Consider the following 9,514-nt stretch of genomic DNA (forward strand, 5'->3'; position numbering starts at 1 on the left):
ATAAACAGACAACCAAAGATCAACAGACATTATAGGAAAGCCTCCAACATAAGAGGCATATCCAAAAGCAAAAAGTGGGGGTGGCAGAACTTAGAGGAAACAGAGACAAAAGAAAAAAATTTCAAATAAACTGTAATTAGTATCCGCTGAAAAAGAAGAAAAGCTGTTGGACCCATGAAACATTGAAAAGCGCTATCACAAAGAGTTTGTTGTTGTTATTGTTTTAGAGACAGGGTCTCGCTATGTTGCCCAGCCTGGCCTTGAACTTCTAGACTCAAAAGATCTTCCCACCTGAGCTCCTGAATAGCTTGGACTACAGGCATGTGCCACTGTGCCCAGATTTTTGTTGTTGTTGTTTGTTCATTTGTTTTAACAAAAGAAACAATCAGAGAATGAAAAGGAAGCTTTTGGAAATTAAAAACATAATGAGAATGGTGCTCGCTTCGGCAGCGCATATACTAAAATTGGAATGATACAGAGAAGATTAGCATGGCCCCTGAGCAAGGATGACACGCAAATTCGTGATGCGTTCCATATTTTTTTTATTTTAAATAAAAAAAAAGAAAGCAAGAATGAAAACTTCAATAGAAAGATTAGAAGACGGCTGGGCATGGTGGCTTATGCCTATAATCCCAGCAGTCTGGGAGGCCAAGGCAGGTAGATTGCTTGAGCCCTGGAGTTCAAGAGCAGCCTGGCCAATATGGTAAAACCCCATCTCTACAAAAAATACAGAAATTAGCTGGGCATGGTGGCACTCACCTATAATGAGGGAGGCTGAGGCAGGAGAATATCTTGAACTGGGGGAGCTGGGAGGTGGAGTTTGCAATGAGCTGAGATCATGCCACTGCACTCCAGCCTGTGCTACAGACAGAGTGAGACTCTGTCTCAAAAAAAAAAAACAAAAACAAAAATTAGCCAAGTGTGGTGGCACAGGCCCGTAATCCCAGCTACTCCGGAGGCTAGGGCAGGAGAATTGCTTGAGCCCAGGAGGAAGAGGTTGCAGTGACCTTGAGATCATGCCACTGCACTCCAGCCTGGGCAACAGAGCTAGACATCATCTCAAAAAAAAAAAAAAAAAAAAAAAAAGAATGTATTGGATGTCTAACCCAAATTGGAAACTAGAAGTCAACAGAACAATACCTGGGAAATGTTAAGAGTAAGTTACATTTACACCTAGAATTCTATACCCCAATTGAGTATGAGAGTAGAACAGAGGTATTTTGAGACATGTACATTCTCAAAAAATTTACCTCCAATGCACCCTCCTGCAAGAAGCTACCAAAGGATGTTTTTTACCAAAACAAAAGAATAACAAATCAAGGCAGAAGAAGACCTGGAATCCAGAACACATGGACTCTAACCTAGGAGGGTGACAAAGTGTGAAGCCAAGTGTCAAGAGGAAACTGCAAGAGGAAACTATGCAGTTAAACTGTGTCTTAACTTCTTTTTCATACACAGAAGACTTGTGGGAGGGGCATCTCCAACAAACAAATAGAACTAATAGATTTTCTCATTGATTTGACCTTGCTGAGAAAGGAGTTTACTCTTACCTTGGAAATTAGTGACAGATACATAAAAAACAAAGCAAATTTCAAAAATAAGATAATGTATAATGTTTGATTAAATGATGGATTAAGCATTTTTAGGCCAGGTGTGGTGGCTCACATCTATATTCCTAGCACTTTGGGTGGCTGAGACAGGTAGATCACTTGAGGTCAGGAGTTCAAGATCAGCCTGGCCAACATAGTGAAACTCCATCTCTACTAAAAATACAAAAAAATTAACTAGGTGTGGTGACAAGCATCTGTAATCCCAGCTACTTGAGAGGCTGAGGCAGGCAAATCACTTGATCTCAGGAAATGGAGGTTGCAGTGAGCTGAGATTCCACCACTGCATTCTGGTCTGGGCAAGAGTGAAATTCCTGAGCTGAGATCCCACCCTGTATTCTGGCCTGAGTGACAGAATGAGATTCCATTTAAAAAAAAAAAATTAACTACAAAGGGATTACTGTGACAGTTGAGGAAATCTGAATTGGGAATATTCATTGGAAAATATTTTATGTTAACTTTTTTAACTTTTAAGTTGAGGAGTACATGTGCAGATTTGTTATATAGGTAAATTACATGTACTCAGTAGGTAGTTTTTTGATCCTCATTCTCCTCCCACCCTCCCCCTTCAAGTAGGCCCCAGTGTCTCTTGTACCCTTCTTTGTGTCCAAATGCGTTCAATGTTTAGTTCCCACTTATAAGTGAGAACATGCAGTATTTAATTTTCTGTTCCTTAGGCTAATGGTCTCCAGCTCCTTCCATGTTGCTGCAAAGGACATGATCTCATTCTTTTTATGGCTGTGTAATATCTCATGGTGTATATGTACACTTTCTTTATGCAGTCTACTGTTGATGAGCATATACATTGATTCCATGTCTTTGCAACTGTGAATAATATTGTGATCAACCTACATGTGCCTGTGTCTTCACAGTAGAATGATTTATATTCCTTTGGGTATATACCCAATAATGAGATTGCTGGGTTGGACAGTAATTCTGTTTTGAATTCTTTGAGAGATCACCACACTGCATTCCACAATGGCTGAACTAATTCACATTCCCACCAGCAATGTATACATGTTCCCTTTTCTCTGCAACCATGCCAGCATCTGTTATTTTTTGACATTTTTAAAACTTTTTTGGAATTTAAAAAAAAAAGTTTAGTAAATTTTGGGGTACATGCATAGGTAAATGTGTGCCACAGTGGTTTGCTGCACCTACCTACCAATTACCTAAATATTAAGCCCAGCATGCATTAGCTATTATTCCTAATGCTATCCCTCTCCCATCCCTACTCTGACAGGTCCCAGTGTGTGTTTTTCCCCACCCTGTGTCCATGTGTTCTCATTGTTCACCTCTCACTTATGAGTGAGAACATGTGGTGTTTGGTTTTCTGTTCCTGAATTGGTTTGCTGAGGATAATGGCTTCCAGCTCCATCCATTTCCCTGCAAAGGACTTGATCTCATTGCTTCTTATGGCTGCATAATATTCCATGGTGTATTCTAACTGGTGTGAGATGGTATCTCATTGTGATTTTGATTTGCATTTTTCTAATCACTAATAATAATGAGGATTTTTATATGCTCGTTGGCTATGTGTATGTCTTCTTTTGAAAAATGTCTGTTCATATTCTTTGCCCACTTTTTGAGCTGGTTGGTTTTTGCTTGCTGATTTGTTTAAGTTCTTGTAGATTCTGGATATCAGACCTTTGTCAAATACATAGTTTGCAAATATTTTCTCTCATTCTGAAGGTTATCTGCTTACTCTGCTGATAATTTCTTCTGCTGTGCAGAAGGTCTTTAGTTTAACTAGGTCCATTTGTCAATTTCTGTTTTTGTTACAATTGCCTTTGGTGTCTTTGTCATGAAATCTTTGCCAGTTCTTATGTCCAGAACAGTATTTCCTAGGTTACCTTCCAAGGTTTTTATACTTTTTGGTTTTACAAATAACTCTTTAATCCATCTTGAGTTTATTTTTGTATATGATGTAAGAAAGGGGTCCAGTTTCAATTTTCTGCCTATGGCTAGCCAGTTATCCTAGCACCATTTATTGAATAGGGACTCTTTTCCCCATTGCTTGTTTTTGTCAGTGTTGTCAAAAATCTGATGGTTGTAGATGTGTGGCCTTATCTCTGAGCTCTTTATTTTATTCCACTGGTCTGTGTGTCTGTTTTTGTACCAGTATCATGCTATTTTGGTTACTGGAACCTTGTAGTACAGTTGAAAGACAGGTAATGTGATGCTTCCAGGTTTGTTCTTTTTTGTTTAGGATTGCTTCGGCTATTCAGGCTCTTTTTTGGCTCCAAATAAATTTTAAAATAGTTTTTCTAATTCTGTGAAGAATATCATTGGTAATTTAATAGAAATAGCATTGAACCTCTAAATTGCTTTGGGCAGTATGGCAATTTAACGTATCAGTTCTTCCTAACTATGAGCATGGAATGTTGAGCAGTGTTTTGTAATTCTCACTGTAAATATCTTTCATCTCTCTAGTTAGCTGCATCCCTAGGTATTTCATTCTTTCAGATATTGTTGGTGTATTGGAATGCTACTGATTTTTGTATGTTAATTTTGTATCCAGAAATTTTACTGAAGTCGTTTATCAGATCTAGGAGCTTTTGGGCAGAGACTATGGGGTTTTCTATGTATAGAATCATATAATCTTCAAACGGGGATAGTTTGACTTCCTCTCTGAATGCCTTTTATTTCTCTCTTTTGCCTGGTTGCTCTGCTAGGACTTTCAATACTATATTGAATAGGAGTGGTGAGAGAGGGCATCCTTGTCTTGTTCTGTTTTTCTAAGGGAATGCTTCAAGCTTTTGCCCATTCAGTACAATCTTGGTTTGGGGTTTGCCAAAGATGGCTCTTATTATTTTGAGATAGTTTCTTCCATGCCTGGTTCTTTGAGGATTTTTTAAAATGAAGGCATGTGGAATTTTATTGAAAGACTTTTCTTCACTACTGAGATGATTATGTGGCTTTTGTTTTCAATTCTGCTTATGCTGTAAACCAAAAAGTAAAGGTAAAGGACATGCCCGTGACACAACCTCCAGAGGTCCTGACCACATGTGCCCAAGGTGATCAGGGCACAGAGTAGTTTTATACATTTTAGGGACATATTAGAGATCAATCAATATATGTAAGATGTACATTGGTTCAGGCCAGAAAGGCAAGACAACTGGAAGAGGGGAAGGGACTTCCAGGTCATAGGTAGATAAGAAACAACTGGTTGCATTCTTTTGCACTTCTGATTAGCCTTTCACTGAATGCACAATGTACAGGAATAGTCATTTATGGCTTAGTCTGACTTCGTGAAGTAATATGGCACATGAAACAATCAGATATGCATTTGTCTCACATAAGCAAGATGACTTTGAGTTCTACCTGTCCTTTGTCTACAAGGAGTTTCCCTGTTGGCAAATTGTGAGGGAGGGATATAGCTCTTTTATCTTTGTAGCTATCTTATTTAGGAGTAGAATAGGAGGCAGGTTTGCCCTAAGCAGTTCCCAGTTTGACTTTTCCCTTTGACTTAGTAATTTTGGGGTCCTGAGATTCATTTTCCCCTCACAATGCGATGAATCATGCTTACTGATGTGCATATGCTGAGCCAACTTTGCAACTTCACAGCTTTTTCATGTACTGCTAGATTCAGTTTGCTAATATTTTGTTGAGGACTTTTGCATCTATGCTCATCAAGGATATTGGTCTGAAGTTTTCTTTTCTTCTTGTGTCTTTGCTTTGTTTTGGTATCAGGATAATGTTGGCCTTATAGGGTGAGTTAGAGAGAAGAGCCCCTCAATTTTCTTGAATGGTTTCAGTAGGATTACTATCTGCTCTTCTTCATACATCTGGTAGAATTCAGCTGAGAATCTATCTGGGCTTTTCTGTCTGGTAGGCATTTTATTACTGATTCAATTTCAGAACTCATTACTGGTCTGTTCAGGGATTCAATTTCTTCCTGGTTTAATCTTCAGAGGTTGTGTTTTTCCAGAAATTTACCCATTTCTTCTACTTTTTCTGCTGGTGTACATAGAGGTTTTTAAAGTAATCTCTGAGGGATTTTTGTATTTCTGTGTTGTTGATAACATCCCCTTTGTCATTTGTTTATCTGGATCTTCTCCCTTTTTTCCTTTATTAGTCTAAATAGCAGTCTATCTTATTATTTCAAAAAACCAACTCCTGGACTCATTGACTGTTTGTACTTTTTTTTTTTTTTTTTTTTGCATTTTAATTTCCTTCAGTTCAGCTCTGATTTTGGTTATTTCTTGTCTTCTACTAGCTTTAGGGTTGGTTTACTCTTCTTTCTTTAGTTCCTGTAGGTGTGATGGTAGGTTGTTAATTTGAGATCTCTCTAACTTTAAAGTGGGCATTTAGCACTATAAACTTCTCTTGTAACACTGTTTTAGCTGCATCCTTGAGATTCTAGTATGTTGTATCTTTGTTCTCATTAGTTTCAAAGAATTTCCTGATTTCTGCCTTAATTTCATTGTTTACCCAAAAGTCATTCAGGAGCACATTGTTTAATTTCCATGTAATCATATGGTTTTGTTTTGAGTGATTTTCTTTCTTTCTTTTCTTCTCTTTCTTTCTTTCTTTTACCTTTTAGAGATGAGGTCTCAGGATACTGCCCAGGTTAGTTGTGAATTCCTTGGTTCAAGCAATATTCCTGCCTCAGCCTCCCAAAGTGGTGGGTTTATAGGCATGAGCCAGTGCACCTGGCTGTGATTTTCTTAATATTGATTTCTAACTTTATTCCACTGTGATCCAAATTTTGGATTCTGTGCATCTGCTGAAGATTGTTTCATGGCCAATTGTGTGGTCAATATTAGAATATGTGTCATATGCAGATGAGAATGCATATTTTGCTTTTTGAAGTGGAGAGTTCTGTAGATGTCTATTATGTCCATTTGGTCAAGGGAAAAGCTCAGGTCTTGAGTATCTTTGTTGGTTTTCTTCCCCACTGATCTAATACTGTCAGTGAGGTGTTGAAGTCTCCAACTATTATTGTGTGGTTATCTAAGTCTCTTCACAGATCTCTAAGAACTTACTTTATGAATCTGGGTGCTCCTGTGTTGGGTGCATATATATTTAGGATAGTTAGGTCTTCCTGTTGAATCAAACCTTTCATTATTATATGCACTTTTTTAAAAAAAATCTTAATTGATTTAGTCTGTTTTGTCTGAAACTAAAATAGCAACTCTTGCTTTTTTCTGTTTTCCATTTGCTTGGTAAATTTTTCTCCATCCCTTTACTTTGAGCCTATAGATGTCACTGCATGTGACAGGAGTCTCCTGAAGACAGCATACAACTGGATCTTGCTTCTTTATCCAACTTGCCACTCTGTGCCTTTTAATTGAGGCATTTAGTCCATTTACATTCAGGGTTAATATTCATATGTGCAGATTTTATCATGTCATCATGTTGTTCGCTGGTTATTTTGCAGACTTGTTTGTGTGATTGCTTTATGTACTTAAGTGTCTTTTTCTAGTAACCAGTAATGGTGGTTTCTTTCTATATATAGCACTCCCTTAAGGATCTCTTGTAAGGCAAGTCTAATGGTAACAAAGGTCCTTAATGTTTGCTTGTCTGAAAAGGATCTTATTTTTCCCTGGCTTATCTTAGTTATCTTAATCTTAGTTTGGCTGATGTAAAATTTTTAGTTGGAATTTTTCTTTTAGAATGCTGAATATAGGCCCCCAATCTCTTCTGGCTTGTAGGGTTTCTGCTGAAATGTCTGCTGTTAGCCTGATGGGATTCCCTTTACAGGCAAACTTCCCCTCCTCTCTATCTGCCTTTAACATTTTTTCTTTCATTTTGACCTTGGAGAACTTGAGCACTATGTGTCTTGGGGATGGTTGTCTTGTGTAGTATCTCACAGGGGTTCTCCACACTTCCTGAATTTGAATGTTGGCCCCTCTAGCAAGGTTAGGAAAAATTCCATGGATATATCCTGAAATGTTTTCCAAATTGCTTCCTTTCTCTCTCTTTCATAGATGCTGATGAATCACAGATTTCTTCCATTTACATAATCCCATATTTCTCAGAAGTTTTGTGTTCATTCTTCTTTAATCTTTTTTCATTTTGTCTGAGTTATTTCGAAGAACTAGTCTTCAAGCTCTGAGATTCTTTCCTCAAGTTGGTCAATTCTCTGCTAATATTGCAATTATATTCTGGAATTCTTGAAGTGACTTTTTCATCTCTATCAGATCAGTATGGTTCTTTCTTAAAATAGCCATTTTGTATTTTATCACCTGCATCATTTTATTGCATGCCCTAGAATCCTTGGATTGGGTTTCAACTTTCTCCCAAATCTCAATTATCTTTATTTCTACCCATATTCTGAATTCCAAAGCTGTCACTTCAGCTGTTTCAGCCTGCTTAAGAACCACTGCTGGGGAACCAGTGCAGTCATTTGGAGGTAAGAAGACACTATGGCTTTTTGAGTTGCCAGAGTTCCTGTGCTGGTTCTTTCTCATTTGTATGGGCGACGTCCCTTTAATCTCTGAAGTTGCTGTCCTTTTGATGAGTTTTCATTTTTTTTTTTTTTTTTTTTGCTTTTATCTTCTTTGACACCCTTGGGAGTTTGATTGTTATATAAGGTGGGTTCAGTTGACTGTCTTCATTTCTGGAAGATTTTAGGAGACCAAGGATCAGCTCAGCACTTCTGCATTGCATGCTATAACTCTGGGGGCTGGTATTGGGCCACTGGCTTTGTCCTCTAACTGCTGGAGATTAGGAACCTGCTGTGGTGGAAGGGCATAGGTGTTCCCAGACCACTGGCAACATTACTCCAATGGGTGGTGCCAGCCAAAGTGCTTCTTTGGGGCAGTGGTAGCAAGATCTATTCTTGTTCACATATACCAACAACAGTGGCAGCACAGCAGGGTCCTTGCTCAGCTGCTTAGGTGGGGTGCTAGTGGGCACCAGGCTACCGGCCTTTGAGTATGCATTTACACTGGTGGTTGTGTGTGCACAGGGGCAAGGCACTGGTGGGGACAGGGCTGCGGACTCCATGTGTGTATTTTTACTGGTAGCAGCAGCAAAGGTAGCAGGGTGGAGAACATGGCCACGGCTTCCATGCACTCACATCAGCAACAATGGCATGGTGGCATACATGGGCACACTCGTACCAGAGAAGGAGGGCAGGCACCATGCTGGCTAAGCAGTATGGAGTGGACATGGGCAAATGAGTGCAGGCAAAGTGACATGAAGCTGCAGTCAGGGGAGGGTGTGGGTGGGTTGGTACACCGCAGCACAGGCTGCTCTTCTGGAGCTCTTTGATGGTATGATAACAAAGGAAGTATGATGTGGATCCACATAACACACCCCAGTTGGGCATCTGAAGCTGCAATGCAGGCAGACTTGGATAGGCCAAGAAGAGGCTAGCAGACAGTGGGGCACTCAGATAAGACTGGTCACATCTCACAGGTTAGACTGTCCTGCTCTGTTCAGATCCAATAGTTCCTCTAAGGCTAAACTCTCCACAGTGAGTCTTGAGAGATGGGCATCCCTGGCCATGCTCTACTTCAGACACTCCTGCTCTAAACCCCCTGGGCTCCTTGCAGGCTGGAGTACTGACTCTAGTACCTCTCTAAGCAGCTATCCCTGCCAGCTCAAGTATCCATGGGGTTCATGGGGTCTGCTGCTGCCAGGATTCTAGAAGTCCATGGTGAGAGTGGGTCACTCCTGGCCCATTCAACTCAGCCTTTCCCTGAGAGTCACCGGGGGCCAGGAATAAGTCCTAGTGTGCAGAGGCCCTGAGCAGTGTTCCCAACTTTCTCTCCCTTCAGCCCAGTATCTGTGTCCTCCCTCTGTCCACTCTTAATGCCAAACCTCCAAAGATCTGCTAACTGTACAGCAGTCTTCCTGATGTCCCGGTCTCTCACTGACAGATGTTCCTCCTGGCTGCATCTAGCTATCCATCTTGAATCTTAAATTTCTTAGAGAGGATAAAGGTATTGTGATTA

General features: G+C 39.8%; 1 non-coding gene across 1 annotated transcript; it reads left to right on the forward strand.

Annotated features, from left to right (window-relative positions):
• The first annotated feature begins 434 nt into the window (after positions 1 to 434).
• Positions 435 to 541, forward strand: LOC116545170. The gene has a single exon (XR_004266218.1). It is a non-coding gene; the product is annotated as a U6 spliceosomal RNA (small nuclear RNA).
• The last annotated feature ends 8,973 nt before the right edge of the window (positions 542 to 9,514 follow it).

This window comes from Sapajus apella, unplaced genomic scaffold, assembly GCF_009761245.1.
Source record: "Sapajus apella isolate SASKATOON/1434 unplaced genomic scaffold, GSC_monkey_1.0 scaffold4, whole genome shotgun sequence".
Lineage (NCBI taxonomy): Eukaryota > Metazoa > Chordata > Mammalia > Primates > Cebidae > Sapajus > Sapajus apella.